The sequence below is a fragment of the Sminthopsis crassicaudata genome, chromosome 6 (assembly GCF_048593235.1).
Source record: "Sminthopsis crassicaudata isolate SCR6 chromosome 6, ASM4859323v1, whole genome shotgun sequence".
In the NCBI taxonomy this organism is placed as follows: Eukaryota; Metazoa; Chordata; class Mammalia; order Dasyuromorphia; family Dasyuridae; genus Sminthopsis; species Sminthopsis crassicaudata.
The window spans coordinates 103303788-103313306 of NC_133622.1; positions in this window are offsets into that span (position 1 = coordinate 103303788).

The window sequence follows — 9519 nt, forward strand, 5'->3', positions numbered from 1 at the left end:
TTACTACAATTCCTAGCAAATATGTAATGGGAGGAGTTAGTTGAGTGAGAGGTCAGACCCGCGAGGGGCTGAATTTCTAGGTTTATGGCACTGTGATTGTCAACTAAGCCTAAGCTGCTTGAGTAATGGAACACCTTTTTCTCTTCTCTGAAACCTGACACTGAACCTCTTAGCACTCATAGTTTTCAGGATTAATTGACAATGATTAAGTGCCTTGACAACTATTAAAAGCCAGAATAAATAACTCTCCTAATAAGAGAGGGCTGTGACTCAGGCCTTCCAGCTAAGAAGCAGTAGTCTTAATTCCATATTCGTCACTATGGTTATTGACTCTTTTTGTCCGGGTGGTCTCCTTGATGCTTCAGTTTCACGGTTCCGTAATGACCAAATGGGCAGCTGCCTGCTTCTTGGGCTGCAGTCCTCCCCACCCTGGCTCCAATCAATTCATTCAATTCACTCTGTGAAAAGCACTGGATTATAAAATCTCAACTAGAGGAGGAAACTGTCTTCCCTCACTTTAAGGAGGGACAAAGGGAATTACAAGGAGGACCAGCTTGGGGATCAGCTAGATGATGCAACAGATAGCTCATTGAGCCTGGAGGACCTAATTCAAATCCAGCCTCCCACACTTGGCACTTACTTGATGGGTGACCCCCTTGCAAATCATTCAATTGCCTTGCAAAAAAAAAAAAAAAATAGCACCATCATTTATCGAATCACTTGTTGCAGTTATGACAATAATAACTCCTGTATAGCACTCTGAAGTTTTCAAATGCTTTATAAATGTTATTTTCCTTGATCTTTACAACAACCTTGAGAGGAAGGTATTATTACTATCCCCATTTTACAGATAAGGAAACCAAGATAAAAAAATGCTAAGTGACTTGGTCAGGAATTATTCAGCTAGCCTCAGCATTCTAGCCACTATTTTATATGTAGCTTATTTGCTTTTCACAACAACCCTGTAGATGTCACAGGTTTTATTATCTTCACCATTGCAAAAAAAAGAAAATAGGCTCAAGAGAATCATAGACCTAGACCTGAATTTTAGAGACTATCTTCCCTTATTCTACAGTTCTGCTCTTTCATTTTATAGATAAGGAAATTGAGACCCAGAGAAGTGATTTAACTGACTCGCTCATAGACATTTTGTTATTGTTACTAAATTGTTTTTCAGTTTCAATCAAGTCTGACTCTTCTTGATTCCATAGCAAAGATACTAGATTAGTTTGCCATTTTTTCCTCCAACTCATTTTACAGATGGGGAAACTGAGGCACAGAGGGTTACACAGTTAGTGTTTGAGGGTGGATTTGATAGTCTCTGACCTCAAAGGGCTGGCATTCAAGTGGGAGAGACAATGTGTCAATAATTATTACATATAATATTAAATATATATATATATATATATATTTGTATATTGGACTACTTGCTATCAAGGGGAAGGGGTGGTGGAAGAGGGGAAAAATTGGAACACAAGGTTTTGCAAGGGTTAATGTTGAAGAATTATACATGCATATGTTTTGAAAATAAAAAGCGTTAATAAAAATATATATGTATATATATTTTATGTACACACACATGCACACATACTTTATCTGTAACTATATCCAAAATACTGAATTTAGAGTCAGTAAGATCTGAATTCTGATCCCACCTTGGATTTGAAAATTTTGTGGGTGTTTGTATGTGTGTACGTATGTATATGTGCTTTCTTTACAAATATATGTGTGTGTCTGCATATATGTTATATATGTGTGTGAAATAAGTGGAAGGTAATGTCACTAGCGTTTAGAGGAAAAAAGAAAGACCTTTATAGAAGATGAGATTTGAATTAAATCCTGAAGGAAGGTAAGGAAACTAAAATGAAAAGAATGAAGGTTTTATTAGGCATGGGGGAGGGACAGTCATTCAAAGGTTAGAGTTCAGGAGATAGAATACTGTGCCTGAGAAATAGCCAATAGACCAATATAACTAGATCCCAGAGTGTGAGGGGGGCATTAAATGAAAAACTCAAAAGCTAAGAAGAAGTCAGGTTGTGAAGGACTTTAAATATCTAACAGAGGGGCATTTGATTCTAGAGGTACCAAGGAGCCACTGAAGTTCCCTGAGTAGGAGGATGGCATAATAAGGTCTGCGTTTTAGGGGAAGTCACTTGGCAGATGAGTGAGCACGGAGACACAAGGCAGGGAGACCACAAAGAAGGCTCCTGAACGGTCTAGACAGACCCTGAGGGACTGTGGCGGATGTGGTGGTAGGGGTTTATCTGTGTGAGTGGGGACAGAAGGGCATCATGTGAGAGATGTGGAGGAGGCAGAAATGCAGCGATTGGACAACAGATAGCTCATGAAGTTTAAGAATGAGGAGTCAAGGATGATATTGAGACTAGGAGCCTAGAGAATAGTGGTACCCATGACAGGACAAGGCAAATTGGGAAAAGAGAAGGGTTTGAGGGGAAATTGATAGGTTTCCAAGGTAGCATTAGTATTCAGGTCTTATAGTATTCTGACCACTACTAGAAGTAGATGAAGGTTAAATCAAAGCAGAAGAATCTCAAAGGATTCAGTTATAAAATCAAAGAATTTTTGAGATGGAAAAGACATTGGAAATCATGAAGTCCAATCCTTCTTACTTTACTTTACCTGTTGAGAAATTGAGGTACAGTTAATTATGTGACTTGCCCAAGTTCATATAGAAAACTAATTTCAGAGACAGGACAAGAATCCTTTCCTTCTGGTCCAGGGGTCTGGCACTCTATACCTTCTTCCTTTTAATGAAGGGGGGAAAGGAATATGCATTTATACAGAGCTTACTATGTGCTTTACAATTAATACCTCATTTGATCCACATAACAACCCTATGAGGTAGGAGCTATTGTTATCCTTGCTTCACAGATGAGGAAACTGAGCCAAACAGCAGTTAAGTGACTTGTCCAGCAACTCACAGCTAGTAAGTATCTCAGGCTGGATTTGAAAGGTCTTCCTGACTCTATCCCCACAATCCATCCACTATACCATCTAGCTGCCTCTTCTTCAAATCTCTAATGAGAATTATTTCTGTTGGATAACAAAAGAATAACTTTTCACATGCTCAGAAAGAAGAATGGAAAGGATGCCTTCTTAGGTCCCTATTCCTTCAGCTTAAGTGGCTACTGATCTTGCATATCACAGTCCTAACTTTCCTAAGTGTTCCGGTTTGTATCTAATTCAAAACTTGCTGCTAAAATGGTATATAATATTTTAGTACAAAGAACCCTTGACTAGGGGTGCAGAGATGCTGGTCCTGACTGGCATAAATTTACTGCATAATTTAAAAAATAAATACATAAAAACATCATGTTTATATTTTCAGAAAAGATTTGTGTGGAGTGTGGTTGAAAGGAGGAGTGAAAAAAAGGGGACAAGATGGGGTGTTAAGCACTGTGGACATGAGGATATAGGGTGAGACAGTGACAAAATGTTGGGAACAATGAGCAGAGTTAAAAATATGCCAGAAATACAACAGATAATGATATTTTTGTTCAAGAAACACTTGGGAAAAAATGGTTTAAGCCTTTTCTTTAAAAAAAAAAATACTCAAAAAAGGCCTACTATAACAAAGGTTAAAAAGACTAGCTAAGGAAAATGCTGCTTCACAAATATAATGATCATATTATCCTTTCTACCATTAGTTCTAATTTGAATATATTTCTTATACTTGGATACGTGATTGTAGAGCTAGAATGGACAGCAGAATAGACTGAATTATTGCTGTGTTCTAGAGTCTAGTATTTAAAGCCTAGAAATTTGAGGAATAAAAGCTTGCTATTCTTTAGTTGTTTCAGTCATATCTAATGCTTCATAGCTCCATTTGCGATTTTCTTGGCAAAGATATTGGAATGTTGTGACATTTCCTTCTCCAGTTCAAGAAACTGAGAAAAACAGGATTAAGGGATTTGTCCACTTAAGTGTCTGAAACTGGATTTGAACATGGGAGGATGAGTCTTCCCAACTCTGGATCTGATTCTAACTATTGTGCCATTTAGCTGCTCCCAACAATTAAAAGACCTTCTAAGAATAAAAAAAAAAAAAAAAAAGAATGATGAGACACTACAGAAATGAACTGAATATTCTCCGCTTTTTTTTCAGTAACATATATGTGGAATTCATCAATGAAAGAAGTGCTTCTTTTTATCTTTCCCTCAGTGTTTGATAATTCTGCCCCTTAGATCCTACCCAGTGTGCTATTTCTTCTATAAGGCTACTTAATACTAGATAGAGAAAAAGTCTCTTTCCCCTTGGTTTTTCCAATAAGAAAAAGCCCTTTGTTGTTGTTTGCTTATTCCTGTAGAACCAAAAATAATTTTCAGAAATTATGATTTCAAAAGTTCTCACATTCAGGTGGTATTTAATACTTTTCATCGGATACATCACTTAGAAATTTAGCAAGAATTTGTGTTAGCCTGAAGAGAAATTTTATCCTATCAGTTGATACATATAATATCCTGTTACAATCCTTACTTCAGCACTGCCCCTCCCTCAACCAATTTGCAGAGCTTTCCCAAGAGAAAGCTATCCCTAGTTCAAGATAAAAGGTGAGTCTAACAAAGTACCAAGCACATGGTAGTTGCTTAATTAATACTTCTTCATTATTGATTAGCTCTGTGCTCAAAAGCATCATCTGGAAGTATTTTTCTCTTTTCTTTTTTTTTTTAATTTTTTTATTAATTTTTACAATTATAACATTTTCTTTGACAGTACATATGCATAGGTAATTTTTTTTTTACAACATTATCCCTTGTACTCCCTTCTGTTCCGAATTTTTCCCCTCCTTCCCTCCACCCCCTCCCCAGATGGCAGGCATTCCCATACATATTAAATATCTTATAGTATATCCTAGGTTATGTTTCTCTTTTCTAATTGTAATGGTACAACTAGTTCAAAAACAGGTATTTAATGAAATAACATAGTAAGAAAAATAACAACAAAACATTTGCTCCATGCGATGGACCTAAGTGGGGAGAACATACACATGGAAAAATAACTTGCACCTCTTATGCTGAGAAACTTCCAGTCTTCTATTTACATACTTGAGCTGCCTCAAACAGGGGCTGCTTCCCACTGGTCTCCCCTAGAAATACTGCCATTTTCAGTGAAAAAGCCTTGACAGTATGTTTCAATGATTTAGGATTAGGGGTTTTATTTTAGAACCAAGAACTTACATGCCTATTATCCTAGGAGATGATATATATTAATATATAGAGTTTTATGAGTTTTGTGACCAAAATATTAATTTTCTTGTACTTACTCTTCTATCTCCCCCTGCAACTATTTCTCCAACCTGCACTGAGCTAGGCTTGCCTTCCGATGACAGATGTTTGGAGGCTCACCATATCCTCTCTTTGGAACCTTTTCAGCTTGGTGGAACCTGACAGAATTTCCACTCCGGAGGCAACCCAGGATCATTTCCATGTGGAAGGAGCATTGGAGACAGTTTCACTTGCTATCACAATTACTTAACTAGTGCCAACAGAAAATGGAGGAAGGCAGAATCATAGCTTAGTCATAAAATATTCACATTTTTGGATACTCATTAAAAATCAATGGGCTTTGAATGGACTTACAAATCACAGGTAGATGGAAAAACTCATTTTCGGAGTGGGGAGTGGTTAGTCAATGATTCTGAACTTTGGGTGTTTGGATTCTCCAAGTCTGGTCTAAACCCGTCATGACTTCCTGCAGTATATGGCATGTAGGTTATGATGTGGCCTCCAGCACAGTTAGCATTCTAAATAATTCTAGGAATAAAGAAATATTCACCAAGGGTGACTAAGGTGCAGACATCCCTTAAATAAGGAGAAGAGTAAGGAACTTTCTGCCCAGGGACAAATCTTCTAAAACTGATTGTTGACTCCCTGGTGAAATCAGTCACTACAATTGTACACATTTGAAAGAGAGTCTCTGTGTAAATGGTAGAGACTTGAAATATTGTAGAACTTAATATGCTTTATTTCCTAGGATAATAGGCCCACAAACACATATGTGTTTATCATGTATACACACATAGCGTCCAATTGCTTTAATGGCTTAAAACTCCACTGATTTTTGGAATAGTGTGTGTTATGTGTGTGTGTACACAATTATATAGACAGGTGTGTGTGTGTGTGTGTATACACACACACACACACACCCCTATATATAATATATATATTCATATATACACATACACAAGTGTACATACAAGCATATGCATTTATCACACACATACATGTATTCATATATTTAGAGAAAGACATAAATACAAAAATATACATAAATCACCAACACCTATCCCCACCTATGTGTACTTACATGTAACACACATCCATGTACTGGGCCCTAGATGCACATAGACATGTATGCATAAGTGTAGACCTGGCTTTTTCATCAGTGTAGGAAAGCCCTCACCGATTCTCAGGAACTCACAGGTAAGTTAAATGTTGAGAGTTGCTGGGCCCGTGAGATGCTAAGTGACTTGCCAGGGCTCACACAGGTGACATGTGTCAAAGGGAAACCTGAATCCAAGTTTTCTTCCTAGATTCTAAAGTTGGCTCTCTATACATACCATTCCCTCTCAACGCAGTTTTCAAAATCATACAAATATGATATTTTTCGATGTGATAAATAGCTGTTATACTAAAGTCTTTGATTGAGAGCCTTTGGAGAGGCTCATCTTTCCTGAAACGGGTCCCAGCCCTCCACGCAGGAGGTTTCCAGTGTCAGCAGTACCATTTTGCGCCTGAAATCTGCCAAAGGACGGCTTTCTTCTGAGGCATTTTGTGATGTTATGGCCGTGTGTACCACTGAAGGAGAAAAAGGGGGGAGGAGCGGGCGGTATGGATCAGAAAGCTCCTGAGAATTCTCCATTTTCTCCTCACTTAGTAATGTTATCCCTCATGCTCCGTGTTACTTGACTCCAAGATGTAATCTTGGCCTCTATTTCTGAGTGAATCCCGGTTTCCGTTTTAGACACTTTCAGCTCCAAGATGGATGTTGACAGAAAACTGAATGTCTTTGCCCTTCTGACAAGGTAAGGAATTTGATATCTCCCTTCCTCTTTCTGCTCCCCACCCCCACGTCCTCCCCCTCAGAGGTGACAGTAAAAGAAGTTTCCCTGATTGCTTTTGATCACAGATACCGGTTTCTCCCAGAGTTACTTTGGCAGTTACTGTGTCCAATCCTCACCCCTTCCCTGTATGGAGGCAGGGCTTCTCAGCAGTACCAGGGGTGAACAATATCCCCTTCTTCTGGAGTTTGCAGTCCCCTGCCCACTGATCTCCAGCTGGGAACCAATAGCATCATCAAAGGCGGTGTCTGTTTCATCAACAGAAAAAACTGCGTTATTTTGAGACTGTTCTCACCCCTGCAGCCTCCATCCCCATTTTCCCTTGTTGGGCCGTCTCTCTGCATTGACACATTCTCTGCTCTCTGACCTTTTCCTGCACATGCCCTGGTTCCTCAGAGTCAGCACATTTTCTTTCTGCTACTGCATGATATCTTCTCATCATAGCACTTTTTTCCTGCCCATTTGTCGTGGACATTGGTCTAAGTTCAAGAATGATGGGAAAGGGCAGTATGGCTATAGGGTCTAAGAAGACTGATCTGGCCTATTGCAGAATTTAAATTTGGTTTTAAGTCATAAAAGGGCTATAAAAACCTTACACTAAATAAGTAAAACTATCCCATTCAGGGGGCCTAATCCCTAGCCCGTTCTGCTCTGCTTATCACCCTCATTATACTTGTATAATACAGTATGGTTTCTATTGGGCATTTCCTTCCTGTTTTTACACTTATTCTTGCTTCACTGACTTTATTATCGGCAGAATTTTGCCGCATTTTTTTTTCCACCCAGCCATAAATACTATTCAATTCAACAAATGCATACAAATGGTTTCCATTAGAATTTTAATCTACTCTCAAAATGAAAGAAAAGCTTAATATAAATCTTTTTAAATTACCAGAACATAAATTCAGACAGGGACATCTCCACCTAGACTAAGCACAAGAGTTCACATTCTGCTGGCCCTGCTCATAAATTAATTGAGGTCTCTTGCAGCTGTAAACGAACAGCGCATCCTGGAAAAGATCATATCTGTCAAGATCACAGATTGGTTTCTCCCAGACTTTGTAAAAGTCACAGCTTACAATATCTTCATTATGCCAATGAGAATGGCTTGTCTCCCCAACTGGAAAGAAATAGGTGTTTTGTTCTGTTGGGCCAAGATTTACAGAAAGCAATTTTCCTCGGTGCAGGAGATATGACAGTCCTCCCGAAGGAAAGGGGGGGAGAAAAAAGTCATTTCATAACTTCTTTCATTCCATCACCTTTTGGACCGCCAGATGTAGATTCTCTCCATACGTGGACTTGCGGCGACAGTGACATTTACTAGCCAAGGAAGGTTAATCACAGATGAGGTCTAGGTGAGCGATGGCATTTCTCTAGCACATCTCCAACCTCAAATAGGGTGATCTGGGAAGAGCACTCAGTCCTCTCGGCCGTTTTTCAGGACCCACCAAAAGAACAAAACAAAAAACTGAGACCCTCATTTTTTCCTTGATTGGAGATGCTTATCACAGGATGGTAGTTTTGCAAATAATTGAAGTTGGTTCACCCTCAGTTTTCATCTGAGTCAAATGAATCCATGTACAGGAACCCTTTTTGCCCTTGCCCAAATGCAGTACACATTCACAGGAGGACAAGTGAAGGGCAGAGTTGAGGCTGAGATTATCTTGTGGGTGTTTTGTGTTGTTTTTTTTTTTCCCTTTCCCTTTCATTTCTTCAGGTCATAACCTAATGTTGCACTAACAGAGTCTCTGCATATTAAATCGCCTTTTAACAATTTGGAAGGGGATGGAGTGGTCCAGGGAGAAAAGGCCCTCATACAAATGTATGAGTGCTGACACTACCCCAAGGAATAGAAAAGGGGAAGGTTAACCCCTAGACCCAAGGTCATCCAACACTGAGAAACGTCACTCTTAACAGCGACTTTTCTGTCCTTGAATCAAGAGCTTGGTTGATGGGTCATGGGGCACTTCAACTGCCAGCATCTCTTTGAATGTCACACAGGCAGCTAAAAGGGAAAGAAGTCTAGGTCGCAGGTGAGGACTTCCCCAATCCATCACAGAGGAGGACTGTTCCCCCTGCAATAGTTGCCAAGGACGCCAATCCTACTACATCTGATGCTTTGTTTCTCTAGAAACATTCTCATCAGAGAGGGGAAAGAAAGGGTCAGGGGAGTCAAAAGTTTAGAAAATGTTTAAATATTTCATTTTAAATTTCCTTAGATGTTGAGAAAGAATTAAAAAACAAAGAGAACCGTGTTATTCCATGGTTCTTTATATTTAACTGAGAGGGAGGACGGCATAATGATTGGTGAGCTAGTCTTAGAGTAAGGAAAAATCTAGGTTTAAATCTTGATTTAGACTCAGGCAGGTCACTGAAGCTCCAGATACCCCTAGTGGACCCTGTTAAAGACATGGTTGCAAATCTATGAAGAATAGAAT